Here is a 7,754-nt window from a genome sequence, read left to right as displayed (position 1 = left end):
CCGTGTTGGTTATACCCAGCATGTGTGCTCGCCGAGATTTAACAAGAAGGAACGCAAATGATTACAGACGCACGCTGTGGGAGGAATATGGCCTTGTTGTCCCTTATTGCACGGCAGCAAATATGTAAATGCAGACACATGTCAGGCTGAACTTTTGTTTCTCTTTGCCACAAAACAAAGTGACTGCAAATCTAGTCACCACTATTACAAATACATGTACAGTATTTTATGATTGTGCTCTTAAAAACAAAAAGGACATTGAGGTTTTTTGTGTATTCGCATGTTACTTACACTTACACTTACTTTGTGTGATTTTGTATTGCACCTCAAGTATGAGAGGCTCGCAAAAGACACATTTAAGAAAGATTGATGGAGCAGAGGCCGACATATCCTGACGTATACTCCCTTGGTTGAGTCAAGCTTTTTTCAGACTCCATGCCACCAGTTTGTAACACAGGCTTTTTATTTTAAGTTTGTGGTGTTCCTGATGGGAGTTGTGCTACCCATGACAAGTAAACTGAGCCTTGTATGCAAATGCGCTCGATTTAAACCATGAAACCGTATATTCTAATGTAAAAGGGAAAAAAGGTGTGGATACTGCACACATGCAAGTGCACCCTGGAGGAAACCCAACACGTTAAAGTTCAACCTGTCCTCTCTTTGAGCAAGGTCACCCTCCGCTGGGCTGTTTTCATCTTCTCTTTCTTTATTTCCCTTTGCCCTTGTTGTTCGTGGCTCTCAGTCTCTGTCTCTTTGAAACATTATGTTCAGTGATGTCCCCGCTCCTTATGAATTAAAGATAACAGTTTCTCCTCACTCTAGCCGTAGCCAGTTGCTCTTTGACATCTCCCACAAACTTTTATGAGAACTCACACACATTCAATAAAACTGTAATTCTCTCCACACCTTGGCATTTAAATGATAATTTCCTCGACCACAGTCAGTAGAAGTAGAATATAATGTTCAATGAGAAGACATCTACAAGAAATGAAGTGGGAAATTGAATAGAGTGAGCTTTTGAAAGAGCTGGGGTGTTTTCTTTTTTCAAACAGCAGCGTGCACATTAGGACAGCAGAGAAGATGAATGAGGTAGACAAATTCTTGGAGCTTGACTTCGAAATTGGATGGCGTGAAGTTTTTCAAGATCTGTTTTCAGGCTGGAGCTCGTCTGCTGCATGAAAAGGGATTAAATTCTGGGTGACTCTCTCTCTCTCTCTCTCTCTCCCTCTCTCTCTCTGTCTCTCTCTCTCCCTCTCTCTCTCTGTCTCTCTCTCTTTCCTGCTCTTTCCTGCTCTTCACTTCTCTTTGAACTTGTCATTGTCCTCTTTCTCCTTGTCGTATCCAGGGACACTCATCTCATTCACAATGAACTCAACAGCAATTTATAATTAATGTGGAGAGAGAAAAGGGAATGGTCTCTGTATAATCTCCTCCCCCTCTTCATCCAGAAACACTACCCCCACTCAAAACTTCCAAGTGTCACGTCCTGTATGGCTTATATATTATGTTTTGTGTGGTAGTATAGAGCTTAGTCTTTTAATTTTTCCCCGGTCCAAGCTCACCTGGCATCCCACAGTCTTTGGTTGTTGGTGACAGACTCCCCAGAGAAACACTTCACAGCTTCAGTCCTTTCCTTATCTGCCGTGCGGCTCACCAGCACCCAGGGGCTTTCATTTCCTATTAGCTTCTTTTTGAATTCCAAGGGCAAGTGTATGGCAGCGCTCTACACAAACACATGCATTACATGGATAAACAGGCCACATGCCTCTACGCATGAGATCTGTGGTTTATCATGATAAACCTTGAGGACTTGAGGATTTGGCTGTCAGAAAAATGTAGAAGCTACGTATGTGCAGGTGGCACCACGCTGGGATCAGATCACACCAGTGATTCAGAGGGGGCTGCTGCACATGTGTTTTTCTCTGGAAGCCTCATCATTTATTTGACAAAACATCCATTTAAATTCCAGAGGTATGGCGGATTTCAGTCCCAACATTTCACTTTAAATGGATTTTGACATTCAGCAAGGCTCCTATTTGCTAATTATGTCATTAGAAAAGCATCTGACAAGTACCCTAATGCACTGGGAAGCAGACTTAAGACGAGCTTGTTCAGTTATTCATTTGTTATTGTTATATTCATATTTGACTTGATCCTTTTGTCTAATTTATGTAAATTTACAAAGGCCCCTTTAAGTAGTTTATGAAACCAAACATTTAGCAAGCTACAATTCTGAAGCAAGAGATATTGCAGGGTAATTATGCAACTTGTTACCTCCAGGCTACAAGAAATTATGAATTATTCAAACATGCTAAAAACTTCCAGGAAAATCTCAGAAAGCTAATTTTTCATTGAAAATCGTGTTGCAAAAATCAGCCTTTTTATCACCTTGTGCTGGCATACCTAATCTCAAGAGTTCAGTTTGGCAAAAATGTGATTATCCCTGAAATTACTGATGAACATTTACAATAGCTACATCTCTAATGAGAGCAAGCACATGCCTGCAGCAGCGAGAGCAGAGAAACTTTAAAAGGATGTAACACCCACAGTGAAAATCCAGGGGGAGGACAGGGTATGATAATACCTGTCTAATGTAATCCTTAATATTTTGATGTGTTTGCATATTTTGCCAAGGTGTTGGAGCCAAAGGGAGGCATAATACCAGTTTCAACATAAAGGGACTTCATCTCATGAAACTGAGAAGGAAATGATGTATTTAGGATGTTTTGCAGACCCTGACTCCCTGGTGCAGATCCTGGCAGTGCTCTGCCAGAAGGCTCCTGAGCCAGTTCCAGCGTGGAGTCGTGAGTCCTGCTGGAAGGTGTGAAGAATGGGAAGAGGTGCAATAGAAGATCCGCGCACAGAAGTGCCTGGAGGAAGAGGAGAGAGGAGAGGCTGAACCAGAGTGAAAGGTAGGAACTTGATTGAGTCTCATCATTGAACTACAGTAAACTTCCAAACCAGCATAACCTCCCAGCAACACAAAAACCACAGCTTCAAAACTCATCTAACCACACTACACTTTCTAAAAAAAAGCAATCTGTAACCTACAAAGAGGTAGTTGAGAAAACAATTGCACAATAAGGTCCATTTATTGGCTTTGGGATCTTTCTCTTAACCCAGGTGCCATTGAATCATCATTTTGCATCGTATTTACAGATTCTAATGAAATCAAACTCCATTTTTGATAGTGATGCTATGCTATATACAGTTGCTATGCATTTACTGAACTTACCTCTCTATAAACGTGGAATTAATGTTGTGGGTATTCCGTCTGTGTCTGAGCTGCATTCAAATAGCCTTCACACCCATTCAGGGGATACACAGCTCACTGGTCTCAGCCTCACCATGTCAGAGCCACATGATTACTGCTAATGCTACTGCTAATGGACACCAAACATTTCCTGCTGCACTGCTTTATATTTAAATAATTCAGCTGATTAAACATGGAATGGCATGTGAAGCAGTCACGGGGGGTGCAATGTTTTTGTTAGAAGTTAGTGCTAGTCGCAGCCATTCATTAAAAAGAAATCTTCAAAACCAGAATTTTTTGCATCGGTTTTCAGATCAGAGCGGCAGGCAACAGGTTGCACTCTTTTAACTAAAGATTAGGCGAGCAGTTTGCAGCCTGACATCAGTTTGTGGTTGATAATGGCATGATGGAAAAGGCCATTGCTCACCAACTTCTTCATTAAAACAGTATGAGTTTGTTTTGCTGCGCTGTAAACTGATACACCACAAACACTGGAGGGTTTGCTGCCCCCAGAATCCAGGGACCTTTGGTGTCAAACCACACTTGTTGTTCCCAAATTTTGTAACAACTTCAAAAACGTAATGTGGTCATATATAAGATGAATGTTTACCACATAGTTGTTGTGTTTGTTACAGCTATTATATTGAATTGCATATAAGTACTCATGATGGTAACCACGTGCATATCTGTTTGAAAAACCAAGTAAGAAACAGTAAATACTATATGATGCTGTTGCAGAGTCTGTATCCCCTACAACAGTCCATCTGTGACAGGAACACACTGATCAACAGAAATGAATCCCGGCTGCCTGCCTGCGTCCGTGCTGGTTTCAGGTCAACACAAGCAGCAGGGTCTGCACAGTAACAAGAGAAACCAGATTTTCACTGTTGGCTCCATAGAGCCAGCCCCGGGCCTCAGCTGGCCTTTGAGAAATGGATTTTTGTGGACAAAGATGCTCTTTTGCAGAAACAGTCAGGCTGTGTTTGTCTTGTCTTGCTTCCGTTGTTGTGTCAGCTCTGACTACAGTTTTCTACCCACGGCAGTCAAGACATTTGGCTGTGGTCAGTAGGTATCTCGGCCTTTCGTTATGAGCAAAGTACATGCGCACACACACACAAACACACACACAAATGCACACAGAGCAAACACAGCTTCATTTTCTCTTTAAAATTTCTGTTAAAATTGTCTTTGTCAGTGAATTCAGAAAGGTCAACATTTGAATGTCAAATTACAGCTGTACAGTTTTCGCCCTGATGCATTTCACCAGATTCCCGAATGCGTGAGTGAACTGAAGTCTTATATTAATATATGAAAGAGCATCTGCTTTGACATAAACCTGTCAACAAACTATCTAAATCATTCCTGCCAGTAAACACCGCTGACGGCTGCTGTATTTTGCCACCTCAGGTGAGCCAAAAGGTGAATTGTAACGACTGCATGCTGTGCACTCATGCATTAATGTTACATTTCCATCGTCTCAGCTACGTCACCATCCTCCTCCATATTCTTGATATAGATGCATCTTCCTGAAACTTCTCCTATTTTCCAGCTCAACTATAAATATCTTCTTCAGTGGAGTTGAAAAATGAATGCACCTGCATAGATTTAAGGATCATGTCAGAGCACAAAGTTATTGATATTTGTACTTCTCCCACTCTGAAAGGTTTGAGATTGTCCTGCTGCAGTGAACAGGTTATAGTCACCTGCTTTTTTCTTTTCTCTCTCCATTCCACCTTCACCGTCTCCTCCCAGCGGATCTATATTGTTCCTCTTCTTTCCTCTCGTCTCTGTACACAAAGCAGTATCCCCAGGGAATAAGTCTGTAAGTGAAGGTTTGCTTTGAAAATTAACGTCTCTTATTGAATCAAATGAAGCATGGACTCAGGAAGGAAAAGGTCAGCAGACTGAGAACATTTAATGAATATTGAATCCACCACCACTCTCCCTCTTTGACACACACACACACAAGACAGTAGATGTTTCAATCCCCCATATCCCATGAGTATGTCTGTGAAGATATGTGCATAAAAGCAAAAATAATATCAATAAAGAAATGTACTTACATGATTTTTCCACTGGGATTGGACAGGTCAGGTTATAAAAGGGGAAAAAAATGGAATATTTACAACTCTTGCACAGTAGAAGTGAAATTATTGATTTCTCCAGAGCCTGTAGAAGAATAGTTGCTTGTTTTTGTGTTTCTGTTATTGTTCTGTTTCTTTATTGCCTATACAGAATTACGGTCTGTTTTTAGTTTAATGTATCTGCAACCAGTTTCATTGTGTGAATCCAGTGTGGACGGATTTTTTTCTCTCAGTGAAAGGATATTATTATTTCTTGGTGTGGTCCAAGCTGTGACAGGACAGGACTGTGTTGACACTGTTGTGTGTCTTTTTGTACATTTCATTAACCTCCTACGACCCAAACTCTAGCATGGCATGAATTTTTAATTTCTCTTCGCTATTTGGGCTGATTGGGACCCGATGACTGAGATTATTATTAGCAGTATAATGTCCTCATATGTGGACACCAGGCCCTTGTAGAGCAAAATTTAGTATTGTGGTCTAGACAACCCAAAATGTGATGTCCACATGTGTGGACGCCAGGTCCTAGGAGGTTATAGATAAAGCTTAAGTCTTAAAGCTGCTGTAAACAAAGTTTTTTTTTTTTTTCATTAAAATGGATCTAATGGGTCACTCATGGTGATGAATCCACAGAGATTCACTCTTGACTCTGCTATTCCTCTCATCCTTCAGACCATTTTAGTGTCTTTCAGCTCATTGCTTTGATTTGCCAGCCTGCGACTTTTTAGTTTGGTTCACTCTCACCTCTCTCAGTGTCAGTTCCAATTGCATAAAGTGCCTGATTTCAGTGCAAAGCTCTAAAATCCATTTATGTTTACTTGCAGCACCAAATGGCAGATGGACACAGTTAATGAGACAGATATTTCCGTCAGAGTTGGCAAAAAACAGACCTAAAAGGAGAGTGAATATTGGACATATAAATACCGATGTTGCTTTGCATCAGACTGTGTGAATAAGAAACTGAATGCTCCCCACACATTGTCATCAGGGATGCAACAGAGAGAGCAACATAACTTCATGTTGTCCTTGAAATTTAATGAAATTACTACCAAATCTGTACTTACCAATAATGTTCTCTGTGTGCAGTAAGTCAGACAGTCAGTAAGCAAAATACATTTCCCCACCACAACAGCAATAAGAGGAGGAGACATGACTAAAAACAGGCCACGCTTTGACATTTAAATAGCACAATGCAACAAAAGGCCAGGTTGACCTTGTAGCCCGCCATATCCATTTCACTTTCAATACTTTGCTTACTTACCTTGACTAAAATTTTACCATGACCTTTACTAAATGATTTCATCCACCACTACTGAGAGTTTTTACTTTTCTACCGCGTCATAACCTCTGTGGTTCCCTGAACTCAACTCGACCAAAAGTTTTCACCACAAACTTCATCCTCCATCATCTGTGTCCACAACCATTAAACTGTAGCTTCTTGCCGTTTCCTTGTCAAATAAGTAAGATTTCAATTTCCTGACACTGAAGGAATTTCTTGAATATTGCTAGCTGTATACGCTAAATGTGGTACTGAAGAAGCAAAGGTTGGCATGCCAGGAATATATGAGCAAAAAATCTTTGTCTGTCTGCATGTGCTGCCCTCCACTGCAGCTTTAATTTTTTTTTTTTTCAACAACATATTTTGCATCAGTATTCAGAGTTAAGAGTGAACCACAGTGCCCATAAGCTCACTGGGGCAGCTGTCTCTTATTAATTTATTAGAAGCAACAATTCCTTTGTGCAAAGCATGATGGGATTCTGGGTTTTCAGCGTGAATAGTGAGGTAAGAATGAGTAATGAGAATAGGAATGTGTAGCTAGACGTGCAGAGAAATTTAAGAGGCATGCATTGGATGAAGTATGAAGTTACAGTACAGTTTCTTCCACAGCAGTGAAGTCGAGTGTAAGGCAGGAGGACAAGTTACTGGCAGTACTGCACATTATATTACACATACTATTAGCGACACATCAACCATATCCATTTCCCATTAAAAATGCATTGCCTTTCCATGCCAGTACATTTTAAATAAGAAATCTTATAGCTGAAAGACTTATGGGGAGTCTGGGTCACCAACTTTAACAGAACAGGAGTACTCACAGTGCTGGTTAAAAATCATTTGTAGATTGTCATCCGAAGCACATTTTTATTGTTAAACTAAGCTTAAACATCTTAAATAGTTCTATTTTCATTTCTTGAACGATGAAATGACATTTTGCATAATGTATTTCCTTGACTAAATATGGCAGTTTTCAGCTCTTCAAAAATTGACAACATCATATCGCTTCCCTGTCTGCAAAAAAAAGGAAACCATATTTCACAGTGACATTTCAGGCTGGAGTCTGCATCAAAGATGTCATGAGTTGAAAGTCCCCACTGCTGACAGACTGAAAAAACCCTAAGAACTGATCATTTGTAAT

Source organism: Chaetodon auriga, chromosome 4, assembly GCF_051107435.1.
Source record: "Chaetodon auriga isolate fChaAug3 chromosome 4, fChaAug3.hap1, whole genome shotgun sequence".
Lineage (NCBI taxonomy): Eukaryota > Metazoa > Chordata > Actinopteri > Chaetodontiformes > Chaetodontidae > Chaetodon > Chaetodon auriga.
The sequence above is the reverse complement of the archived record's forward strand: the minus strand, read 5'-3'. Positions refer to the sequence as shown.